This window comes from Lolium rigidum, chromosome 6 (assembly GCF_022539505.1).
Source record: "Lolium rigidum isolate FL_2022 chromosome 6, APGP_CSIRO_Lrig_0.1, whole genome shotgun sequence".
Lineage (NCBI taxonomy): Eukaryota > Viridiplantae > Streptophyta > Magnoliopsida > Poales > Poaceae > Lolium > Lolium rigidum.
Genome location: NC_061513.1, coordinates 329,479,069 through 329,491,822, shown reverse-complemented (window position 1 = coordinate 329,491,822; position 12,754 = coordinate 329,479,069). Strand labels below are relative to the sequence as shown.

The following is a 12,754-nucleotide window of genomic DNA, read 5'->3' as shown; positions in this document are numbered from 1 at the left end:
GCGGAGGAGGAGGCCAACCGGCCGGACCTTCGAGATGCCATCCGTACCTCCGAGCCGGAGGAAGCGGCGCGGGCGGCGGAGGAGGAAGCGGAGCTACGGGTGCTCTACGCCCGAGCCCGTCGGGCGCGACGGGACGAGGAGGAAGCGGCGCGGCGGGAGGAGGCCGGGCGCGCGCGCGGACGAGGGAGCGCCGCGAGGAGCGGCGGCGGCGGGAGGCCGGGCGTCGCGCGGAGGAGCGGCGCCGCCGGAGGCCGGGCGCCGCGCCCGGCGGAGAGGCGGCAGGCGCCTCGGGGAGGAGCGGCGCGCTATCCGCGCCGCCGCTACCTCGGGTCGGCCGACGGACCCCCGCTCGGCTCGGGAGGAGGCCCCGTGGTCTCCGTGGCCGGAGTCCCCGGCGCGGTCGAGCCACAACGGTGCCTCGCCGCCGGGGACGTCGTCGACGACGACGACGACGCCGACTTTGCCCACGGGGGCTAGGCGGCGCGCCGGCGGCCACCGCGCCGCCGACCAAACCCTACTAGAGGGTTTTTAGTTTAAATTTAAAAGCCATATAGGGCTTCTTTTGTCGATTATTTGCCCAAAATAGGGCTATGTATAAATTTTGCCCAAAATAGGGCATATGTTTATGAAATATCGTTTAAAATTTCCATGTTTCGTTTCTTTTCGTATTTGTCCGATTATGCGGTGCGTCCGCGCGTTGGGCGCAGCGCGCGACCCAAACGGACACGCGGACGCGGGCCGCTGTCCGCGCGTCCGCTCGGCCACGCAAACGGCCCAAAACGGACGCGCTGGGCCATCCGTTTGGGTCGCCCGGTTGGAGATGCCCTAAGGGCCTACGACGGGAGAAACCGTTTCGCCTCGCGCGGCCAAGCCATGTGTCCGGCCGGGCCAAGAAAAACCCGACGGCCGAAAAAATCGGGCCCAAGCCTAGCCCGGCCCGGACCAAATACCCACAAAGCCCGTCGAACCGCAGGTTGGGTCGTATTGTTAAATACGGTTTTGGGCTAACTAGGCCCGGCCCAGCACGGTTATCGGGCCAACATTTTCAGGCCTAGATTTTTCGGGCCGAGAAGCCCATGGCTAGGCATGGTGGGAAGTAGGGATCGCACAGCTTCTTAAAACACACCGACCGAGCGCACTTCTACCCAGCATCTATGACGCGGGTCCGAGCAGTAGTGGGGTCCAGTGTCCAGAGAGGCGGAGCAAGAGAGGACCGCGCGGAATCTCGAGGCATGACGCATGATAGGACCGGGGGTGAGAGACAAGGTCTTCATTCTGATGGCTCCGTGTGTCTACATGGGCTCGTTATTGGACAATGATCTGCTTCCAAGGAGACGTGTATAGCCAAAATCGTAGAAGCATTTCGACAACTCTTATTTATTTTGATGTGCAAATGAAATTCGAAATATAAAATCACATCAAATATTAGTAATTGAACAAAATTATTATTATTCCATATAGGTTCAAAATAACATGCCATGTATTTTACAACATATGCAAATGTAGCTAGGTAGATATACGCAGGTGTTGCAAATACAAGCCAGTACAGATACACACAATCGAGATACTAGCACAAGACAGGCGAGCATGAGACTATGCCACACTACTCATGCACGCATACACTTTCTCACAAGCACACTATATAGAATGCGGTCGACCAATATATATGGTCTATCATATCATCAGTACTTCCACATGTCATCCATGAGCATGTCCACCAACGAGATATCGATGCCGTCAGCAGCGTCATTGTCGCTCAACCCAGTCACAGCAGTGTCCTCCTGCGACAACATCAACGACGGCTGGCTGCCTGGCTCCACCCCGACCATCAAACTCTGGTCCATCATTTGGAGCGGCATCTGATCCTGCTGGTTGTAGAATGACATCGGTGTCGGCGGTGGGAACATCGTCGTCCGGGTGGTGCTTGGATTCCAAAGCAGTGCTCATTCATCATTGGTAGCCCCGCCTTGGCAATCGTTGACGTGCCGACGGCGGGTGCGTCCAACTTGTATGAGGAAGCCGCATGTAGTTGTGGTGGGAGCGGCGCCAAGGTGGACGATGATGTGGCATAGTCCATGAGAGGAGGCAGCATGCATGCGGTACCAGACTCGACGGCTAAGCATTGCTGCTGCTCGATTCCTCGCATGGGCATGGGTATGGGCTTCCGCTCCTTGACATACGATGGAATCACCACCTTCTTGATCCCAGAGCTCTTGTGGAAGATCCTGCAAACCACCCACTCATCCTACCAACACAAATAAATTAAATCAGTGTAGATTAATCAACTACGATAAACTAAATTCGAGTTAATTAAAAGGGAACGAACGGAGTAGGTATTAATACGCAGCTATGTGCATGTTCATGAAGTCATGAGTAGTAATCAAGTAAATAAGTAATCCCTGTAATAAAAAATAAATGTCGAAAACTTGGGGACATGATCCTCTAATGTTGAGGAGCAAAGTCAGGTAAGTTACGATACCATGACTTCTCTTTTCCAAATTGTATGATTAAGGCTAAAACAACTTAAATTATTCTAAACAAATCAAATTTATGTTATGCATTTAGAATAACTACATACATACAAAATTATAGTGTAGTAAAATTTCGTTTAAACTAGTAATTAAATACATCACATAATATGGTACTCATGTTACGGTACCCTGGCTTCACTACATTCTTTTCACTCTGGTCTTCAGTTTTAAAAGCCGGTTCCCAAGACTTGGTACAACCTTTGAATTAAATCAGTACTAAATCATTAACTCTTATTATGGATCGAAGGAGTATGTAAGTACCGTATTAGATGTAGCGATTAGGGCGGGGGTGCCGCTACTTGTGGCGTAGGGCCTATCCTCCTTGCGGGCCTTGATCCTATACTCATGCATGATCCAGTTGGTCTTCTCCCCACTAGGAGCTCTGCCCTTATAGAACACCAATGTCTTCTTCATGCCAATTAGCATCGACGACGAAGGGCCGAAGATCTCCTTGTCCTTGCCGGTAGCCTTCCAGTAGCCCGCCACGGTGGCACGATTGGTGCGCACCCCGGTCGGGTACTTGCGGTCCTTCTGGCAGTAGAAGTACCACTCTTGTTCCCCCATCTTTGCCTTCTCGGGCAGCTCCCACGGCTCACACTTATTGAGGTCGACCTCAATAAGGATGGTGGTGACAAAGTTCTTGTCGGTCACCTTGGGGGCGAGGTAGTAGGTTATGATCTGCTCGTGCCGTCGGGTAGAACCGGAACCCTGGCGGGAGCTCTAGTTGTTGCTGATGTTGTTGATTTTGCTGCTTCTGTTGGTAATGATATTGATGAAGGTGGTCTCCCATGGTAACTACTTGGGAACTGGAAGCTGGAGTTCTACAGATAATGGACGCAATCAAGAGCCGATTTATGGATATGGAGGATTTGATTAACACAGATGCATGTTTAAATAGACACCGCAAGACACTTGCAAGAGAAGCCTCTATCTGTTGTACCTTTTTGTTTGGCAATTTGTTTAATTTGTTTCCATTACCAACGGATGGATGCATGCATCTCAACCTAGATAGATAGATAGCTTCCTCTCCTTTCCATCTCTACAATGTTTGGCATCCTCTGTGGGCGGCGACAGGTAGCGAGGCCTATAACCTCTCCGTGTCATGGCATTGCCAGATAGCATACTTGGTTTTGGTGTCATTCTTGTTAACATATGCATATGCTTCTTCATGCTACCACTTCTTGTCTCATCTTCGATCATGGAAGATATGCTTCTATTGATGTTGCCTTTATGATGCAAATAAAAAAAATGCTCACATGCATTGGTATCCATTAATTAGAACTAGCAACATCAACAAATATTATAATATATGCATGGATTTCACAACCATGGCAAAGATAGAACCATAAATATGGCAATACATATACTAGGTATAAGGTCATGCTTACAAGTGTCATCGATCACATCCTCTTGCAAGTACCGAGGTGATGATGGATCAGTTAATGGGCTAGGGGGCAGAAGCGGGACCAGCAAAATTTGCGTAGGCATGGACATCACCACCGGGGCTAACATTGCGCATGCGTGCAAACACATGCATATATATTGGCGTATATCATTGGTATTTGTCGCGGAGATATAGAGATATAGATATGTTACTTGTTTCCATCTTCTTTCCGGTGTGTCGTCTACTGGTGGATGTACGTATTTGCGCCACGATCGACCAACCTTTTTAACCATTTTCTAGAAAAGTTGGGACGAGATGTTTATCTCGGTGGTCCTCCCGATTGTGTGTGATCTGTGTGCTTATCAACTTGCTTTGCTACATCCGAACCGTGTGTCTTCTTATCCCCAAAAATCTTTGCGGTTAATTTATATAATTAAGATCCTACTTCATAGAGGCATATATAGAAATTTCCTAGGAGTAAAATTTATAATTAAGCTATAAATGTGTGGCCATTTGGCTTCACAACTCTAGACATGAAACATCACATATTTTTATCACTTAGAACAAAGTTAGTAACAATTAGATCAAAATCATGAACATCCCTTTATAAACTGCTATAACATGGTTGTTCCTCAACTTCTTTATCTTCTACGTTATAGTTTAGCAACTTCAATCTTGAAATGTGCGACTATCTCATTTCATGTCTCCAAACATGGAACTAAGGATAGTTTTTATTGTGGGTATAATTTATGGGTATACTTTATGGGTATGCCAACGACATGGTCTAGATCCGGCAAGCCCGGGTGGCCCACGGATGGTGGTGAGGTGTATGGCCCACCAGGCGGCCCAGTTGTTGTTGATAGAAGATGGATGAAGTCCAGCCTAGGAACAGGAGCCGGATCCTAACCGACCTTGCAGGAAGTCGGATCCATGATGACCCATGAAGTATCCGGATCCAATACGGCGCATAAGGAAAGTTAGATCCTTGACGTGCACGGCAATGTAAAATTCCGTAGTTAGGAATCTTGTATTTCGGCTAGGACTCTCCGTGTAAACCCTAGATCTGAGCGCCTTTATAAACCGGATCCTGGGAGCCCTAGAGGCACAACCATAACTCATTGTAACAACGCGAAAGGGCCCAGATAATTCAAGACAAGCAGCAGTAGGCCCCATGTCATCGTGCAGGTGTTCCGAAACTGGGTAAATCGCATACCACCGTCCCGAGGACTCTCCGCCCGATGGCCCCTACTTCTTCTTCCCTCCATGAGGATCCCTCCTCTGGAGAACCGTCGAATAGGCAACGATAGTTGGCGCCCACCATGGGGCCGGCGGAGTACGGGAGGCCGGAGCCGGGAGGGTTCCGCCATGGGAAGCTACGACGAATCCATCACCGTGGGGCGTGTCCTTTACGCCGGAAACTTTCCGATCGTCCTCCGAGGACGAGTGCTGGATTCCGGCTAAGACCGACCCCATCAAGCTCTCCATCGTCCCGATCGGCGGCATTCACATCTTCATCGACGAGACCGTCGGTTCCGACGAAACGCCCTGGTAAGTCACGCCGACGCGGCCTGGCTGCCGAGCGGGACGCAATCACAAAGATTCGATTCGAGACGCGAGGAACTTCCTAACGAAGATTCCGCCTTAGATCCGGAAATTTCAAAACCCACCCAATCCGCCCACGAGCGAGGAAATTACGGTGGAAGACCAATGCGGATCCGCCCGGGTCTCCCGGGTGTTAGAGAAGCAAAGGTGCCACTTCGTGCACTTCCTCGCACATACCGCGAGGAACCGCCCCTCCTCGGGACGGAGCCGGACCCATGTAGGTTGAGGTTACCGAAGACGGCGACGCTCCGGATCAACAACGAGTTGTCGGAGACGAGCAACGCTCCGGATCGGCGAGGAGGATGTCGTAGATAAAGAAGAATCAATCTCGGGCAATCTAAGCCCAACCTCTGACGATGCTACCACCATGGACACGGAAGAGTACAATCTCCTTACGAAGGAACTGGAAGACTCGGAGGAAGCTGAAGCAGAATCCGCCCCGCCTAAGCAGGTCCTCACAACCATAACTGGGCTGGAGCAGGAAACTGAAGAAGAAATGACTCCGACCGGCCTTGGACTCCCAGGCCCGTCCAATTCGGAGACTCTGCCTTCGCGGCCACGTCGTCGCGCTGCGCCAGATCCCGGAGAAGGACGTAGCATCAAGCATGGGGAAAATCGGTCCCAGAAGAGCTCGTCGAGCAAGCAGACGTAGGTGCTATCCCACACTCGGAAATCCTCAACAAGCCAATAACTCCGGACGATGTCGTGGATCCAGAAGCTCTAGAAGCCAAAAGGATGGAAATGCTGGCTACCGCCAAGAGATTTGCAAACACCGCAATGGCAAATGCTGGAGGAAAGGCGAGAGGCAGAAGAAGTAATGCAGGACTTCCTCAAAAGAGAACGCAAAGTTGCAGAATGCTTACAAGAAGCCAAGGCACTCCGTCGACGGTGGAGAGGCATCATCGACGATGCTGAAGCGGAAGCAGACAAGTTCCACCGGGAGGCCATTGGCCCCCGAAAGATTAATTTTGCGACCCCCACCGATCAACAGGTGCTCACAACTCCAAGGGATAACATGAAGAAGGCTGCGGAACTTTTGGCCAAGAAAGATGAGGAAATCGACATCAACCACCTCCGCACACTCGTAGCTTCGGCAATGAAGCAACAGAGTAAGGCAGACCACTTCGCGCGAGGTTGGAATCCAATCCGGAATTATGTGTATCCACCACGCGGAAGGACGCCTCCGGAAGGCAGCATCGTGACGATGAATCGCGCACCGGATCCACGGAGCGCAGAAGAAGAACCAGAGAACATCCAAATCCGATCCCCGTACCCTCGAAAACACCTCCGTCAGACCCAAAGAAGGAAAATGATCCGATGTACACTGGCAGGGACAAGTACGGAACCCGTCACCTCCGCCCGGATCCCGCATCCTCCTCCACCACCTCGCCACCGTAGTCCGAGTTGGAAACACCGGATCCCATGGGCCCGGTGGAATTAACATCCGCGACAACGTGGTACCTCAGAGGAATCGGAACACGGAGCGCACACCGGAACCTCATCGGAGCCGGAACGAAGAACGTGAGCCTGAGCCCCGAAGAAGCCGGAACAAGGGAGGCGACCGCCATCATGGAGAAGGTAACCACCGGCCGGAGTCGGCAACGAGAAGGGCGTGGAGAATCTGAAGGCGGAAGCAAATGGTCCCACATGCCCCCTCGCGAGATCTCCCTCCCCACCACCCGGTGGAGGAGGTGGAGGCGGAGGCGGAGGCCGGAGATCTCGCTCCCGTTCAAAATCTTCCCGCAATGGCCCACATGACACAAGGGAACGTCTCAACGAATATAGATCTGAATACATTGGCCCAAAATGCTTTGGCGGGATGATCCGAGAGGAGCCAACGCCAAAAGGCTTGAACCTTAAGCTACCCAGACATCTGAAGCACTACGATGGCAGCGAAAGGCTCGATACGTGGATCGAAGACTACTTCAATGCAATCAGCTTCGTCGGAGGGAACCGAAAATAGCTTGCCGCATACTTCGAGTTGTACCTTATTGGTCCAACTCGTACACGGCTCGGTGACCTCCCGGAAAACTCCATCTTTTGATGGTTCGACCCGAAGATTTCCTTCGAGAAACACTTCGAGGGCACTTACAAGAGACTCGCCACAACAAGCGACCCGCAAGCATGCATCCGGAAAAAGGTGAAACTTCACGGAATTTCCTCACTCGATGGTTAGCAACCAGCAACGAGTGTGAGAACGTGGATACCCGCACGGCTATGCACACCTTCATAGGTGGTCCGACGAGAGGGAGGACCGCTCCCGGCACAAGCTTACTTGCCTGATCAACGATAACAAACTAACTTTGGATGACATGATCGACATTGCAAGTACTCACACCGCCGCTAATGACGATGCATGTGGAGAACTTACTGCCACAGCCATACCCCTGCACAAGCAAAAGAAGAATCGTGATAACGGTGGCGGCAGCAACAACAACAAGCGGAAGAATCCCCTCGACAACCAGAAGAGCGACAGATCCGACATGGTTGCCATGGATTTCCAACGCGGAGGTCAAGGAGGCGGAAGAGGCCGCGAACGTGGAGGCGGATCCGGCAGGGGCCAGCAGCGCACGGACGAGGTCACAGCCATTGGGTTCCGCGCTCCCCAAACTTATGAAGAGTACGGGGACATGCCATGCCTGGCTCACATGGATCCGGCTACTAGCAAGTCCTCCCATACTAACCGCAACCGCAAGTGGGTCAATGACCTAAAAGGCGACCCGGAAGCGGGATACAAGCGCGCGCGGAAAGGGCAAGAGCAAGGAAAAGGATGAGGACAGGTTCGAGGCGATGGATGAGGACGATGCTTCACCGAGATCCAAAAGAGGGCTCCGCGACTAATAAGTCCAACCCCTTCATCAAAAAGAGTGCCGGAACATATCACACCTTCCTCGGAACTCCGACGGTCAAAGCTAACAAGTCTGCTCTCTGGATCCTGAATGCCACGCTTCCGGCTATGCCGCAATACGTTAAGTGGTCGGAAAGCCCGTTGAAAGAGCAAAGTCTAAACCCCATGTTTTGTGTGTTTGATGACTACACTTGAATAAACTCACCGTGTGCAAAGAGTATTGTCGAGGGTACTCCTCGGCAATGCCCTCCGATTGGGGCTTAGGGTTGATGGAATCCTGTAGGGCCGACACGAGACATCGGTTCGCGGACAAGCGGGGAGAGCGATTTACCCGAGGTTTGGGGCCCTCGATGAGGTATGATGTCTACGGGTGCTTCTATTCTTGTAGACGAGTGTTGGGCCTCCAAGAGCGAGAGGTTTGTAGAACAGCGAGCAAGTTTCCCTTAAGTGGATCACCCAAGGTTTATCGAACTCGGGGAGGAAGAGGTCAAAGATATCCCTCTCAAGCAACCCTGCAATCACGATACAAGAAGTCTCTTGTGTCCCCAACACACCTAATACACTTTTCAGATGTATAGGTGCACTAGTTCGGCGAAGAGATAGTGAAATACAAGTAGTATGGATGTATATGAGTGGTAATAGCAATCTGAATAAAATATGGCAGCGAGTAAACATGCAACGAACGGTAAGTAAACGGAGATTCGATGTTTGGAAACAAGGCCTAGGGATCATACTTTCACTAGTGGACACTCTCAACATTGCAATCATAATTGAATATAAATATAAGCACTTCACTATGCTATTCGAATTACTCTCGGCAAGATAACGAACACTAATTCATCATGTAGGCAAACCTTAAAGATGTATTCCCAAGTACTAATAAACACCCCATGACGTCACTCGTGAGCATTCATAGGAGGTACTAACACACCACAATTTCATAGAGACATCCAACTCAAATCATAACTCGGTGAATAAGTATTCTACGTGAAATATAGCCTAAGAGACCCACACGGTGCACACACTTGTCATCTTTACACACGTGGGACAAGGAGTCTCCGGAGATCACATAAGTAAAATCCACTTGAATAGCATAACGACATCTAGATTACAAACTCATCATATGGATCTCAATCATGTAAAGCAGCTCATGAGATCATTGTATTGAAGTACATAGGAGAGAGAGAGATGAACAACATAGCTACCGGTACAGCCCTTAGCCTCGATGGAGAACTACTCCCTCCTCATGGGAGACATCAGCGGTGATGAAGATGGCGGTGGTGTCGATGGAGGAGCCTTCCGGGGGCACTTCCCCGTCCGGCGGCGTGCGGAACGAGGAGACTCCTATCCCCCGGATCTTGGCTTCGCGATGGCGGCGGCTCTGGAAGGTTTCTCGTACCGTGGCTTTTCCGTATCGAGGTTTTAGGTCAGGGACCCTTAAATAGGCGAAGAGGCGGAGTCGGAGGGCTGACGAGGCTGTGACACAATAGGGGGCGCGGCCCAGGCCCTGGCCGCGCCACCCTGTCATCTGGTGGCCATGTGGCCCTCCTCTGCTGGCTCTCGGGTGTTCTGGACGCTTCGTGGAAAAATAGGATGATGGGCATTGATTTCGTCTGATTCCGAGAATATTTCCTTACTAGGATTTCTGAAACCAAAAACAGCAGAAAACAGCAACTGGACCTTCGGCATCTCGTCAATAGGTTAGTTCCGGAAAATGCATAATAATGACATATAATGTGTATAAAACATGTGAGTATCATCATAAAAGTAGCATGGAACATAAGAAATTATAGATACGTTTGAGACGTATCAAGCATCCCTAAGCTTAGTTCCTACTCGCCCTCGAGTAGGTAAACGATAACAAGGATAATTTCTGAAGTGACATGCTATCATAATCTTGATCATACTATTGTAAAGCATATGAGATGAATGCAGCGATTCAAAGCAATGATGAAGATAATGAGTAAACAAATGAATCATAAAAGACTTTTCATGAATAATACTTTCAAGACAAGCATCAATAAGACTTGCATAAGAGTTACTCATAAAGCAATAAATTCAAAGTAAAGGTATTGAAGCAACACAAAGGAAGATATAAGTTTCAGCAATTGCTTTCAACTTGTAACATATATATCTCATGGATAATTGTCAACACAAAGCAATACAACAAGTGCAATAGGTAAACATGTAAGAATCAATGCACGTGAGTTGATACAAGTGTTTGCTTCTAAGATAGAAAGAAGTAGGTGAACTGACTCAACAATAAAGTAGAAGAATGGCCCTTCGCAGAGGGAAGCATTGATTACTATATTTGTGCTAGAGCTTTTCATTTTGAAAACAAGAAACAATTTTGTCAACGGTAGTAATAAAGCATATGTGTTATGTATAAGACATCTTATAAGTTGCAAGCCTCATGCATATTATACCAATAGTGCTCGCACCTTGTCCTAATTAGCTTGGATTAACACGGATTATCATTGCATAGCATATGTTTCAACCAAGTGTCACAAAGGGGTACCTCTATGCCGCATGTACAAAGGTCTAAGGAGAAAGCTCGCATTGGATTTCTCGCTTTTGATTATTCTCAACTTAGACATCCATACCGGGACAACATAGACAACAGATAATGGACTCCTCTTTAATGCATAAGCATTCAACAAAAGTTAATATTCTCATAAGAGATTGAGGATTAATTGTCCAAACTGAAACTTCCACCATGAATCATGGCTTTAGTTAGCGGCCCAATGTTCTTCTCTAACATTATGCATACTCAAACCATTTATCATGAAAATCGCCCTTACTTCGAGACAAGACGAACATGCATAGCAACTCACATGATATTCAACAAAGGTGTAATAGTTGATGGCGTCCCCGAAACATGGTTACCGCTCAACAAGCAACTTATTAAGAAATAAGACACATAAGTACATATTCTTCACCACAATAGTTTTTAAGGCTATTTGTCCCATGAGCTATATATTGCAAAGACAAAGAATAGAAAGTTAAAGGTAGCACTCAAGTAATTTACTTTGGAATGGCGGAGAAATACCATGTAGTAGGTAGGTATGGTGGACACAAATGGCATGGTTATTGGCTCAAGGATTTGGATGCATGAGAAGAATTCCTCTCAATACAAGGCTAGGCTAGCAAGGTTGTTTGAAGCAAACTCAAGTATAAAAGGTGCAGCAAAGCTCACATATGAACATATTGTAACTATTATAAGACTTTACATTGTCTCCTTGTTGTTCAAATACCTCAACCAGAAAATATCTAGACTCTAGAGAAACTAATCATGCAAACCAAATTTTAACAAGCTCAATGTAATTCTTCATTAATAGGTGCAAAGTACATGATGCAAGAGCTTAAACATGATCTATATGATCACAACAATTGCCAAGTATCAAATTATTCAAGATATTATACCAATTACCACATGCGGCATTTTACGTTTCCAACCATATAACAATTAACGAAGCAGTTTCAACCTTCGCCATGAACATTAAAAGTAAAGCTAAGAACACATGTGTTCATATGCAACAGCGGAGCGTGTCTCTCTCCCAAACAAACATGAATTTATTCAGAGAATGAAAATAACAAAACGAAAATAAAAGCACACAGACGCTCCAAGTAAAGTACATAAGATGTGACCGAATAAAAATATAGTTTCAAGAGAAGAAACCTGATAATTTGTCGATGAAGAAGGGGATGCCTTGGGCATCCCCAAGCTTATATGCTTGAGTCTTCTTAAAATATGCGGGGATGAACCACGGGGGCATCCCCAAGCTTAGACTCTTCACTCTTCTTGATCATAGTATATCATCCTCCTCTCTTGACCCTTGAAAACTTCCTCCACACCAAACTCAAAACAAACTCATTAGAGGGTTAGTGCATAATCAAAAATTCACATGTTCAGAGGTGACACAATCATTCTTAACACTTCGGACATTGCACAAAGCTACTTGGAAGTTAATGGAACAAAGAAATCCATCCAACACAGCAAAAGAGGCAATGCGAAATAAAAGGCGAGAATGCATCAAAAACGAACGGTCACGTAAAGACGAATTTTAAAGAGGCACCGGACTTGCTCGGATGAAAATGCTCAAATTGAATGAAAGTTGCGTACATATCCGAGAATCACGCATGTAAATTGGCAGATTTTTCTGAGTTACCTACGGAGAATCATACCCAAATTCGTGACGGCAAGAAATCTGTTCCTGCGTAGTAATCGATGGCGTGTATTTCACCGTTCGTTGGGCAACCCCAAGAGGAAGGTATGATGCGCACAGCGGCAAGTTTTCCCTCGAAAAGAAACCAAGGTTTATCGAACCGAGGAGGAGCCAAGAAGCACGTTGAAGGTTGATGGCGGCGGGATGTAGTGCGGCGCAACAC

At 48.3% G+C, this 12,754-nt stretch overlaps 1 pseudogene; it reads right to left on the bottom strand.

Annotated features, from left to right (window-relative positions):
• Window positions 1-1,682: 1,682 nt before the first annotated feature.
• LOC124664777 lies at window positions 1,683-3,276 on the bottom strand (annotated as a pseudogene).
• Between the last annotated feature and the right edge of the window lie 9,478 nt (window positions 3,277-12,754).